Source organism: Mustela nivalis (genome assembly GCF_964662115.1).
Source record: "Mustela nivalis genome assembly, chromosome: 3".
In the NCBI taxonomy this organism is placed as follows: domain Eukaryota; kingdom Metazoa; phylum Chordata; class Mammalia; order Carnivora; family Mustelidae; genus Mustela; species Mustela nivalis.
In genome coordinates this window covers 64,528,970-64,543,169 of record NC_139022.1, presented here as the reverse complement: position 1 = coordinate 64,543,169, position 14,200 = coordinate 64,528,970, and the positions used below count along the sequence as shown (strand labels likewise).

Below are 14,200 nucleotides of genomic sequence, written 5' to 3'. Positions count from 1 at the left end.
GGTACCCTTTCAGCCCAGTGAAGTAGACACATAAAATTAATCATGATATCAATCCAAAGAAAGAAAGGACAGTAAAATGGAAAAACACGTCAAATAGAAGATGTAAAGTAAAACAGCAAAGTCTACCACGTCTGTAAATACATTAAGTATGAATAAATTTAAATTCTACTTGGAATCAGCTAGATGTCTAAAAGAAAGAGATTAATTCAATCCACTCATTCACCAATATTTACTCTGTGTTATCTGCTGTTTTAGGTACTTGGACACATCAGTGAACAAAACAAAGCAATCAGATTATAAAATAATAAATATTTTACATTCATTTTTGTCTATCTAGAATCTTTAAAAGACTGTGGTGATTTATAATTTAAAATATTGTTATAAGGCAGGTTAATTTAAAACTAAGGGAAGAACTTAGCAACTAAATGAAGAAACACAGGACATAATTACATGAGAAACAACAAATGAGAAAACTACTACAAGTGAGTATTAATATTAACCGCGAATTTATGGGCAACCAAGACAAAAGGGGAAATGACATATTTTAATCATTTGGCAAAAGTTATACACACTATGGAAGACAGAAAACTTTATTAAATAAGCCCTAAATTACAATGAAAACTAACATAGACCCTTATATACTAAGGAATACATAATTACACAGGTTATCCCAAAAGATCCAGTAACCTTACTAAGTTTCATACAAAGACAAGCTGAGTTAAGGTCGGAAAACACTACAGGCTACAGATTCAAAAAGCGTCTGAATAAAGTTTGAATCCTGTTCCATCATTTATTGCTTGTAATACCATGGGCAAGTCACTTAACCTCTCTGCACATCGGTTTCCTGATCTCTAAAACACAACTATGACTGAAGGAATTAGACATTTCATAAATTAGTTAACTTTAAAAGAATTTTTATTATTATTATGGCACATAATCAATAAGCATAAGGTCAGTGAAAACTGATACAGACCAGAGTTTCTACTTCTAGATCAAAGGACATGGTGCTTTTTTTTTATTACCATATAATTATTTTTAATGTCCAGTGTCTGTAATACAAGGCCACAGCTTTCTCACCAACTCAAGTTTATAAATTTTGAATTGGCTTGTGAGGCCAATAGGGATATTTCTTCTTGTCTAATTTGGTTTCTGGGAAGACTTCATTCAGGTCCTCAACAATCATCTGATCAAATGGAACCATGTTCTTCATCTTCTCCAGCTATTTTTTCATATAACTCAGTCCTAGCCTTTGAGAGAGACAAAAACTCAACACAACTTTTCACATCTTCTTTTTGTTCAGCATCCACCTGAACAGTCTATTTGTCCTCTGGCACAGGAACCTTCCAGGCATTAAACCTTTTTCTCAAAGTCATCTACCAAGGCAGCCTTTACCAAACTGGCTTTGTAGTAAGTCCAGTCAGTAGCAGGTGGATTCTCAGGGACAGCAGCCAACATGGAGGTAAAGGTCTCATTATGGGATTTCAGGGAGTTAACAAGGACCTTTAGGTTTTGGGGTATGATCTCCCCATAATCTACCCAATCAATGGCCTTTAAAGCAAGTTTTCGCTCAGCCATCTTGAGATCCTTCACCAACCCTGGTAGCCCAGCAGGACACAGTGCCTTAAAAATAGACAATTCCACAGTACCAATGAACTAAAATTAAGAAAAATTTCTAAAACTGTTCTTGTAAATCTCTAAAAAACAGTTTCAAAGTAATATAAATCATTTAATTAAAGAGAAAGTTGACCATTTTAGACCTTGAAATAGAAAGTTTATGTTTAAAAAAAAAAGTTTACATAAGGCAAGCCAGTAAAATGGGCTTTTAATAAATGGGTTTGTCTTTGGGTTAACAACCATTTATTTTTTTAAAGATTTTATTTATTTATTTGACAGACAGAGATTACAAGTAGGCAGAGAGGCAGTAAGAGAGAGGAGGAAGCAGGCTCCCCGCTGAGCAGAGAGCCCGATGTGGGGCTCAATCCCAGGACCCTGGGATCATGACCTGAGCCGAAGGCAGAGGCTTTAACCCACTGAGCCACCCAGGCGCCCCTTTTTTCTCTTTCTTAAGTATTGACAATAATCAATATTTGTGAAAGCAGAGTCCATTTGTAGTTTTGCATATTGTTCTTTTCCAATACTAGCTCTTAAAGAACACTCAATTAATAATTCTTAATAAGCAAATGGCTACCAGCTACTATCTCTGGAATTTAAAATTTTTCACTTCAGGGTTGTTGTCTAATGTGTTCTGTGGTAATAGTTTGATAGTGTGACCCCAGGCATTTTTGTGACTTATGACATAAATATTTTTTTAAAAGGCCAATTGTGATGTTTAATTTTATATGTCAACTTGGTTATACTTTATATGGTACCCAGTCATTTAATGAAACACTAATCCATGTGTAATTATGAAAGTATTCTGTAGAAGTTGCTACCATCTACCATCAGTTGACTTTAAAGAACAGACATTATCCTCAAAAATATTGGTGGGGCTCATCTCTTAAGTTGAAGGCTTTAAGAGCAAAACCAGATGGTCATGGACAAGAAGATATTTGGCCTCCAGCCTACAGCATTACCTCCTAGGTTTCCAGCCTGCCCTGCAGAATTTAGACTTGCCAGTCACAAGTGGGTGACCTCTTTCTTAAATCATGAATATACCTGTGTATATGTATATGGGACATGTATCTTATTGGTTCTGTTTATCTGGTGAACCCTGACTGATATGCCAACAAAAGTGAATGATGTTTTTTGAGTCTTTAAAGTACTAAAAACACATAAAATGTAGAACACACCAAGTGATACTATTGCTTTCAACCTTTAATTTTAACTAAAACAAATGCCTTTTCTTTGATTTCACTCCTAGATTAAGATCCTAACCAACATCTAACACATTTAACATTCATGTCCTTTGAGTCTTGTGTATAAGAATATAAAGATTTCTCAGAATCAAAACTATGTATCATTAAATTCAATTAAAAAGACTCTAAAACAGAATTCTTTAAAGATTATCCATAACATCAATAACACAGACAACTGAAATCATACAGAACTGTACTTATACCACACTAGTAGTGAAAACTAAGATATTATAATTGTGTTCATGCAATAAAAACTAAGATATGATAATTGTGTACTACATACCTAGAAATCTATAGTTCCACCCTTTAGCATATGCCTAAGAGAAATAGCTTATCTAATCCAGGCAAATGAAGGATTTCGCCAAAAATACCCAATAGTAGTTATTTCTTTATCTTTAAAGATTTTATTTTTAAATAATATCTAAACCCAACATGGGTCTCAAAATCACAGTACTGAGATCAAGAGTTGCAGGCTCTATCAACTGAGCCAGCCAGGTGCCCCTCCAATCCTATTTAAAAACTATGGACAATGGGGAGGGTATGTGCTTTGGTGAGTGCTGTGAAGTGTGTAAACCTGGTGATTCACAGACCTGTACCCCTGGGGATAAAAATATATGTTTATAAAAAATAAAAAATTAAAAAAAAAAATAAAATAAAATAAAAAAATAAAAACTCACTTTATATCACCAAAATAGAAAATGTCATTTTTAACAGAGAAACTAGCATAGATACAACAATGTAATGTTGACATTGAGAAATGCAATATATTTATATAACCTGAGACACATGAACCATGCTACAAAAGTGCTCATTTTATTGTCATGTATATTTTGTGGCATAAGGGAGGGAGAATAAATATCAAGGGTTAAAATATAAATCGTGGAACACAAGCTTTTGGCTGATTTTATTTATACTGGACATCTTAGCCCTTTTATGCACTTACTGAGAAAGACATATACCAGAAATTCCTTCTTGAATATTTTCCTTCAGTTTTTCCATAACCTCCAGACATTCCCATTCCCTCTCACAATGACTGTCCTAAAGTTAAATTGTTCAAAGAAAGCAATTAAGGGATGCAATCAGGTTGTACATCACAAAATGGAGACAACCTAGCAATTTCTTCTATTTAAACATAAAAAATTATTTTAAAAATTCAGTACATATCTGAAAACCTATTTTTTGTCTCCTCCTTTCTACCCTCATCTTCTATTCCCAAGTCCTACTGCCCAGTCACAGCAACAAAAGCCCATTTTATCATACATTGCCACCTCAATCCGTGTGAAGAAATAATGCTGCTAGATTCCAAATGTATAGCTATGTCAAAGAAGTAAAAAGCATAGAGCTGGCCTGGAAAATGGCAGCATTTTATGACCCCAGTTTAGTTTATGTTCATTTCACAAAATCTACTGAAGTTATAAAAGACTTAAAGATTTTTCTGTAATTAATAAATAGATCCTCTGTCTCTTCATTTCTTATTCCTTAATTCCAATTCTACCAGCATAATTAATATTGCTAAAAACATCTATGGAGGATTAATCTTTTGGTCATAATTTTTAAATGGATGTAATAATTGATTATATATATAATTCACTGCCTAATCAGAAATAAAATTTTAATCCCATAAAAGATGTTTAATAGCAATTTTAACTACTAAGCACATAATTAATGGTTTGGGAATTAAAAATTAAATTTATTTTTTAAAGAAAATGGAAGGACAATAAAACTATTTTTACAACTGAATAGCCACAAAACAATTTTTAGTTATAATATAAACAAATTTTATTCATAAAAGAAAACAAAGAATGTAAGTTAAAGGTACTGGAAAGCTGACATAGGGAGAAAGTATGGCAGTAGAATTCTGTGACTGTTACATATGCAAAACTTCCACTAACTGTGATGACTTTGCCTTCACAACAAAGAACTATTTTTTACCTATGTAAAAAAATTACATATATAATTATTTATTGGTAAGAGGACCTCATAACAACACTGTTAAACAAATGGGGCTCTATATTCCCATGCCTAACAATTTTCAGTGAAGGAACCTCACTTTTGCTAAGGAAATGACTGAATTTTGTGCAAGATTCTCAAATTTTGAATATATCACATTAAAGAACACACTTTATTTTCAGTTGCTTGAGTGGATAGAATTGGAATAAATGCAGTTGTACTACAGGAATTTTCTGCCACTCAAATGCCAGTGAAGTAATGCATAAAGAATTTTTATGAAGTCAAAAGAGAAGAGAATGCATTTGAAAGCAGAATTTACCTCCCTGATTAAGTTTAACGAATGGAAAGATCAAGATTCAGTTCACTATGGACCATTTTCCCAACTCAAAAAGAGACCCTTTCTATTACTAACCATTAAAATGTTCCACATTTTAGGGACACCTGGGTGGCTCAGTGCGTTAAGCATCTGCCTTTGGCTCAGGTTATGATTCCAGGGTCCTGGGATGAAGTCCTGCATTGGACTCCTTGCTCAGCAGGGAGTCTGCTTCTCTGCCTCTGCCTGCTTGTGCTCTTGCGTGTGCTCGCTCGCTCTCTCTCTCTCTCTCTGACAAATAAATAAATAAATAAAATCTTTTTAAAAAAATGTTCCACATTTTAAAGTATGCAACATCATGGCCTCATTACAAATTAGGTATTTAGAAAAAACTGCATTTCCTTCAAAGAAAAATGTTAAAAGTGTATAATTCCTTCATCATACATTTTTAAATATTAAGGGGAAAATGTGCAACTGTTTTTGTAACCTAGGCACAGGCAACTGCTCAAGAAGCCTATAGAACTGATATCAATGGGAGTTTTCTGTCAGATGGAAAATCAGTCTACAGATTTATCTTAATCTGAAAAATAATGTCATCACTGTGAGTTATACCTTGAGATACAAAAGTAGGGATTACATTGTGTTGTTAAAATGTTAGCAACTGCATTTCATTTTTTGAAAAGGCAATATAGTTTTCCCAAAATAAAGAACTGATTAGATCTCTTATAACTGTTATAAGAATTTGATATATCACAAAGCGTTAAGAGTTACAGCATGTGCCAACTATCAAACAGAAAAAATGAACCTGATTCATAATTTACTTTGAGAATGTCTAGTTAGTCAATCAAGTGATTTGTAATCATGAAGACTGCCAGAAAGGTAGTGAATAATGAGCTACAGTAAAATCCCTGGACTTTTTTAGGATTCTTATTTCATTATGTGACTTTTATTGCCATTTTTGATCACTGCTTCTCAGCAGCACACATATTTACTTACAAGTTTTTGACTATTAAATAGGCTAAAGGATATACAAGTTGAATGACCAGAGTATTAAATGTCTTCCCACAAAATTGAAAGTCTTACTGTTTAGAGCTTGAGCAAAGAAATTTTCATTTTGTTCAAACCCCTTGGAATTCCCCTCATTTTATTTCAATTATTTAGTGAATATGCTATTTCAGCATAGCAAATTTTAATTCAGTATATTTCCTTAAGTTGTTTTATATAGTCTAAAACAAAGAAACTCACTTAACAGAATATAGTTAATAACTGAAGCCTTAAGCTTCCGTTTAATATCTTCATAGTACAGTATTTCCTTAGTTAAAACTAATGTAAGCTGATGACCAAAGAACATTCGACCTCTAATCATATTAAATTATAAATAAACAAAATAAAAAACAACTTAAAGTTTGGCATATTACTAAAGGACTAATATGATACTTCGTCTTTTTTTTTTTAAGATTTTATTTATTTGTCAGACAGCGAGTACAGGCATGGGTAGTGGCAGGCAGAGTAGGCAGAGGGAGAAGCCAGCTCCCCGATGACCAAGGAGCCCAATGCAGGACATGATCCCTGGACCCTGGGATCATGACCCAACCCAAAGGCAGATACTTAACAGACTGAGCCACCCAGGCATACCCATTAGTGTTTTCCTAAATGCAAAATTACTAACCTATGTTAGAATTTGGCATTCTGATAATACTGGCCATTATAACCTTTTAAAATCAGGACTCCATAACATAAGAGTTACAGTTGCAAAACAAATGGAACTCATTTTTTTAAACATTTTATTCATTTATTTGACAGAGAGATAAACTACAAGTAGGCAGAGCGGCAGGCAGAGGGAGAGGGAGAAGCAGGCCTCCTGCCATGCAAGGAGCCCAATGCGGGGCTCGATGCCAGGACCCTGGGATCATAATCTGAGCTGAAGGCAGCTGCTTAACCAACTGAGCCACCCAGGCACACTGCAAATGTAACTTTAGATGTGATAACAAGGGTCATTCCTTGACATATTTTTCATCATTTTCAAGTAGAAGGATCCTTTTCAAACTTTAGACTGATTATAATAGCAAAACATATGTGGATCTTCTTAAAGGAAGTGACAGAATCCTTAAGTCAAGACCTAAAATACTAATTATTAAAATATATTATTCATGGGGGAGCCTGGGTGGCTCAGTTGGATAAGCAACTGCCTTCAGTTCAGTTCATGATCCTGGAGTTCTGGGATCAAGTCCCACATCAGGCTCCCTACTGGGCAAGAAGTTGCTTCTCCCTCTGAACTCTCCCCATTCATGCTCTCTCTCTCAAATAAATCCATAAAATCTTTAAAAATAGATATATATAATTCATGAAGAAATTCAACTATTGAAATTTTGTGGGTAAATTTTCAATAATGAATGGTTAGTTGTTCAAGATAACCAAACTCCAGATGTACACAAAACTGACTCTAAGAAGCTAGTGTGATCACCATGAGACCTCAGGAAAGATACTGTTTTTAACACTGAATATTCCCTGATAAGTGTAGTAGCACTCCACCTTGGAATGCACTTTATTACCATTATCACACCACCTGTGAAGATAATCTCTTCTTTCCTTTATAATTTAACCATTTGTTTATTCATTCCTTTAACAAATGCGTATAAGCTTCTATATGCACCAGGTATTGTGCTAGAAACTAAGAACATAAAAATGAATTAGACACATAGCCTTTGTACTTGCCATTAAGAAATCTACAGCCTAGGGGTGCCTGGGTGGCTCAGTCATTAAGCATCTGCCTTCCGCTCAGGTCATGAATCCAGAATTCTAGGAGCAGGCCCCACATCGGGCTCCCTGCTCAGGGGGAAGCCTGCTTCTCCCTCTCCCACTCCCCCTGCTTGTGTCCCTCTCTCACTGTCTCTCTCTCTGTCAAACAAATAAATAAAATCCTAAAAAAGAAAAGAAACCTCAGTCTAGTAAGAAAGAGGCATATAAGTATATAAGTACAAATATAAAGGTATATAAATATAAAATATAAGCTTCTAGAATAGAAGTACATACTAGAAAAGCTCAAAGAAGATAAAGTTCAATGATAGAGGTCAGTAGTTAGGAAAGCCTTCAAACAGTAATGAACCTGAATGTTGAATGAAAAGTTGGTACTAAATAGGAACAAGAAAAAAAAAATCATAATGGTAAGAAGGAAAATATTAATGCAGGCAAAAGTGCTGAATACCTAATCATGGTAGTGTAACTACAAGCTATTCAAGGGTTTTTTGGTGGGGGAGGGGGTAATATTTATTTATTTATTTTAGAGAGAGAGAGAGAGAGCATGAGAGCACAGGAGTAGGAGGGGGGAGTCTCAAGCAGACCCAAGCAATATGCAATGGCCAACTAACAAAAGACCTTGCATGTATGCTAAAGACAACACAATCTACATCCTAAAGTCCTTCAGTGGTTTCTGTTTGTAACAACAACAACAAAAATCCATAATGTCTACACAATTTATGGATCTGGCTTTCCTCAATGATGATCAAAGTAACATTTCACACTTTGTTACACATCTGTTAGAGAGCTAATACCAGCATTTTAGTCTACCTGTTTTATAAGCATACGTAAATAATCCCCCAGAACAAGGGTCTCAGCCTCTAGCAAACTTATATATAAATATTATTTATTATTTTTATTATTATTATATACTAAACAGCAATGCTTGCCACAGGTTTGCTGTCCCAGAAATATAGTGGATGGCTACACATGTTTAATATTATTACAAGAAGTAGTAGGGTATCTAATAGCAACCTGTAGTTTAGTTCAGGAAATTTTATATAACTGCAGTATCAATGTAAAGATACTTTCTGTTTTCAGATACATTATTTGGTCTTTGAATTTCCTGAAATTCATAATATATTTTAAAATAAATGTATTTCACAAGTGATTTTGCTGTAATCAATATTCAAATAAAAGTCATGAATTGTAACTTGCTAGCAATGTATTATTTTTTTTTAATTTACTTATTTATTTGACAGAGAGATCACAAGTAGACTGAGAGGCAGGCAGAGAGAGGGGGAAGCAGGCTCCCTGCTGAGCAGAGAGCCCAATGTGGGGCTAGAACCCAGGACCCTGAGATCATGACTTGAGCTGAAGGCAGAGGCTTAACCCACTGAGCCACCCAGGTGCCCGCTAGCAATGTATTATATGTAAATAAGAACAGAGATGAGAAAGAATCCCCCAATTGGGGTGCATGGCTGGCTCACTTGGAAGAGCATCTGACTTTCGATCTCAGGATCATGAGTTCAAGCCCCATACAGTAAGAAAGAGGCAGTAAAATCACCTAAAATTTTTTAAAAACTATTTTTTAAAAGATTTTTTTATTTGTCAGAGAGCCAGCAAAAGAAGAAACACAAGCAGGGGGAGTGGGAGAGGGAGAAGCAGGCCATCCACGGAGCAGGGAGCCTGATGCAAGACTAGATCCCAGGACCTTGGAGTCATGACCTGAGCTGAAGGCAGACACTTAACTACTGAGCTACCCAGGTGCCCCATAAATAAACATTTAAAAGAAAGGAAGGGAAGAAGGGAAGGAGGAAGAAAGGGTACCCAAACTACTTTCAGGTATATTCATAAATATCAAATTATTACTTCCATCCCTTTTCATTGTCAGGTTGATTTCTATGTGAATCTTTACAATCAAGTAATAAAGCCTGATGGTTCAACATCCCATAAACAAAGTTCAAACCAAACCATTGTTTGATAACCCTGAAAACGTCAAGGAACTCTAGCATGATCCTTCCTGTGTGAAGATGACACTAACTCACCTTCAAAAGAGATGAGATTCAAGTTGTTTTTCCACAATGGAGATGAACTTGCTCACGTGGCCAATTCTCTTGTCAAACCTCCCTGGTGAACAGCAGCTTACATCTGCAAGATGAGTGATACCAGTGGTCACAGAAAATAATAAAATAAAATTGTTAATGTATAAATGAAACCTACGCCTTGGTCCCAAATCACTATGTTTTAGTCAACTAAAAATAAGGTCAAAGAAACATATAAATGCTTTAATACTTACATACAAAACTGTGAATGTATTTACTCTAATACATTCACTATATTCTATATATCACTAACCTAAAAAAAATACAAATAGAGCCTGACCTCTATCCCTAAGTAAAAATGTTCTCAGCTATCTTACCTAAAACAAAGGTTAAATCAAAAGTGTATAATGAAAATGCTCAGAACACGAAAGCATGCCAACTTTACATCCCTCATCACAAGTAGCAATAACTGAGGAAATTACAGAATATTTTTTGTTAATGTTAGCAACATTCTCAATAACATTATACGCAGTATGACTACAGCCAAAATTACTTTGACATTTTCCAGAATTCTGAAAAATACTTCCATTTTTTATGGAGAAAAATAATTATTAGCTACAGTGTTTATTCATGTTAATACAAACAGAGGTTTGTAGTTAAATATTTCTGATGTGGAATTTTATCAATTGCCAGTTGAATCTCCTCCACAAGTGTTGAGAAGCTGGTTAAACATTACGTGAAGACACAGTTTTTAAGGAGAAGTAAAATTGATGCTATGTGCTTCTTTATCATTTAAGGGAATAAAAATTGGATTAATATCTATTGAAAATCAGCAAGGAACTATTTATAACTAGATACAATTCAAACAAAATCACAATTAAGTATCTATGATGAGTAAAGCACTAACTATTTGGGGCTTCTGTGAACAGGTATAAGAATAACAAGGCATCATCAATAATCTCAAAGAAATCACAGTATCAGTATAATTGAAACATTCCACTTCCATTTCTACATAATCGTTTGCAATAAGAAACAGTTAAATTCTAACCTAGACCTCTGCTAAAACAGGAATGATGAAGTAGAAAGGCACAGCATCATACCAAAGCATGGTAGCTACCACAGGGATGAGGCTCTGGGGCTCCTCATTCAAGGAAATATAAGGAAGTTTCAAAAGAAATGTTGAGAACATCTGCTACAACTCATAATGGAGGCCGACTGTCACCTGTAAACAAATAAACTTTGTTAATTTAAAGGCACTATACAAATGTTTCCAGTCACAATTCTGTTTCAATGGGTTATTCCCCTTAACTTCTCACTCTATTTCTTACCATAATTCCCTACCAACTCACCAAAATTGGAAGTCCTCTCCTAGGCTGCAAACTCGTGAAGTTCCTCTTCATTTTAGTTCCCCATTTCCACAATGCCCAGCAGAATAACTTACAAATTGCAAATACTTAGTAACTGATAAGTTGATATGAACTAGTCAACTTACTCCCTTACCTGTCACTCCAAAAACTATCCCTTATTATAGCTATATTTACTATTATTGGCAAAACAGTCATAGATGAAAAGATAAGATTATTTATTTAGCAAACATTTTCCTCAAACATCTATCTAGGTACCATGCTAAGTGCTACAGATACTAGCATAAATAGCACATGATCCTTGCCCTTAAGTAACTCAATCTATTAAGAAAGATAAAGGTGGTGTACTCTGAAAATTACAAAACATTGATTAAAGTAATTGAAGGCAGGGTGCCTGCGTGGCTGGGTGGGTTAAAGCTTGGTGGTTAAAGCCTTTGGCTCAGGTCATGATCTCAGGGTCCTGGGATCGAGCCCCACATCGGGCTCTCTGCTCAGCGGGGAGCCTGCTCCCCCCCACCCCACCTGCCTCTCTGCCTACTTGTGATCTCTGTCTGTCAAATAAATAAATAAAATCTTTATAAAAAAAATATTTTTTTAAGTAATTGAAGGTGACACAAAGAAACAGAAAGATATTCTATGGTCAGGGATTGGAAGAATAAATATTGCTAAAATGTCCATATTATCCAAAGCAATCTACACATTTAATGCAATCCCTATCAAAACACCACCGTCATTTTTCACTGAGCTTGAACAAACATTCCTAAAATTTGTAAGGAACCAAAAAAGACACCAGATACCCAAAGCAATCTTGAAAGAGAAAAGCAAAGTTGGAGGCATCACAATTCAAGTTATATCACAAAGCTGCAGTAATCAAGACACTTTGGTACTAGCACAAAAGCAGATAGATTGATCAATGGAACAGAACAAAGAACCCAGAAATGGACCCTCAACTCTACAATCAACTAATCTTCAACAAAGCTGGAAAGAATATCCAATGGGAAAAAGACAGTCTCTTCAACAAATGGTTAGACAGCAACATGCAGAAGAATAAAACTGGACCACTTTCTTATACCATATATGGATTAAAGACCTAAATATGAGACAGGAAACCTTCAAAATCCTATAGAAACACAGGTAGCAACCTCTTTGACATTGGCTCTAGCAACTTCTTAGGAGATACATCTCCTGAGGCAAGGGAAACAAAAGCAAAAGTGAATTAGGACTTCATTAAGATAAAAAAAAAAAAAAAAAAAAACTTCTGCACAGTGAAGGAAACAATCAACAGAACCAAAAGGCAACCTGTGGAATGGGAGAAGATATTTGCAAATGACGTATCTGATAAAGGCTTAGTAACCAAAAGATGGCTCAGTTGGTTAAGCATCTGCCTTCTGCTCAGGTCATGATCTCAGGGTCCTGGGATCAAGCCCCGCATCAGGTTCCCTGCTCAGGGAGCAGTATGCCGCTCACTCTGCCTGCCACACCTCTCTCTCTCTCTCTGTCAAATAAGTAAATAATGTCCTAAAAGAAAAAAAAGAACTTATCAAACTCAATACTCAAAGAAAAAATAATCCAGTTAAGAAAGGGGCAGAAGACATGAACAGACATTTCTCCAAAGAAGACATACAGATGACTAACAGATACATTGAACAGACATTCAACATCACTCATCATCAGGGAAATACAAATAAAAACTATGATGAGGGGGCGCCTGGGTGGCTCAGTGGGTTAAAGCCTCTGCCTTCGGCTCAGGTCATGATCCCAGGGTCCTGGGATCGAGCCCTGCATCGGGCTCTCTGCTCAGCAGGGATCCTGCTTCTCCCTCTCTCTCTCTCTGCTTGCCTCTCTGCCTACTTGTGATCTCTCTCTCTGTCAAATAAATAAATAAAATCTTTTTAAAAAAAAAACTATGATGAGATACCACCTCACACATGTCTGAATGGCTAAAATGAAAAACATAGGAAACAACAGACATTCACGAGGACGCAGAAAGGGAAACCATCTTACATGATCGGTGGGAATAGAAACTGGTACACCCACTCTGGAAAACAGTATAGAGGTTCCTCAAAGTTAAAAATATAACTATTGTATGACCCAGCAATTGTATTACTATGTATTTACCCAAAGAATACAAAAATACTGATTTGAAGGGGCAAATCTACCCCAATGTTTACAGCAGCATTATCAACAATAGCTAAATTAGGGATAGAGTCCAACTGTCCACTGACTGATAAATGGATAAAAAGTTGTGGCATATGCATACAATGGAGTATTACCAGCCATTAAAAAGAATGAAATCTTACCATTTGCAACAATGTGGATGGAGCTAGAATGTGGTATGCTAAGTAAAATAAGTCAGAGAAAGACAAATACAGTATGATTTTACTGATGTGGAACTTAAGAAATAGAACAGATGAAGATAAAAGAAGAAAACAATAAGGGAAAAAGAGAGGTAAATCTTAAGACTCTCAACCATAGGGAATAAATTGAGCGTTGCTGGAGGGAAGGTGGGGGAGGGAGGATAAGTTAAATGGGTGATGGGTATTAAGGAGGGCACTTGTGATGAGCGCTGGGTGTTATAGGTAAGTAATGAATCACTAAATTCTACTCCTGACAGTAATATTACACTCTATGTTAACAACTATAATTTAAATACAAACTTTTTTTTTTTAAGATTTTATTTATTTACTTGACAGAGACAGAGAGATCACAAGTAGTCAGAGAGGCAAACAGAGAAAGAGGAGGAAGTAGGCTCCCTGCAGAGCAGAGAGCCCGATGCGGGGCTTGAACCCAGGACCCTAAGATCCCGACCTGAGCCGAAGGCAGAGGCTTTAAACCACTGAGCCACCCAGGTGCCCCTAAATACAAACTTTTTAAAATAAAAAAAAATAAGGAAGATAAAGACAGAAATCAGTCACTAGGATACCCTATAATCAGTTT

The 14,200-nt window shown here is 35.6% G+C and overlaps 1 protein-coding gene and 1 pseudogene across 7 annotated transcripts in view; both read right to left on the bottom strand.

Moving 5' to 3' along the window:
• Positions 1-14,200, bottom strand: part of LOC309861221 (uncharacterized protein) — a 535,944-nt gene that overhangs the window by 497,174 nt on the left and 24,570 nt on the right. For all 6 annotated transcript variants that reach the window (XR_014309821.1, XR_014309822.1, XR_014309823.1 and 3 more), the window contains exons 4-5: positions 11,000-11,121; positions 9,903-10,005 (exon numbers count right to left, since the gene is read on the bottom strand). The gene's annotated coding sequence lies outside the window, so the exon portion shown is untranslated. The remainder of the gene's footprint in view (positions 1-9,902; positions 10,006-10,999; positions 11,122-14,200) is intronic.
• LOC309861225 (ATP synthase subunit d, mitochondrial-like) lies at positions 1,088-1,592 on the bottom strand (annotated as a pseudogene). Its single transcript has 2 exons — positions 1,357-1,592; positions 1,088-1,283 (listed from the first exon to the last, which is right to left on the bottom strand). The product of its transcript is annotated as an ATP synthase subunit d, mitochondrial-like (transcript).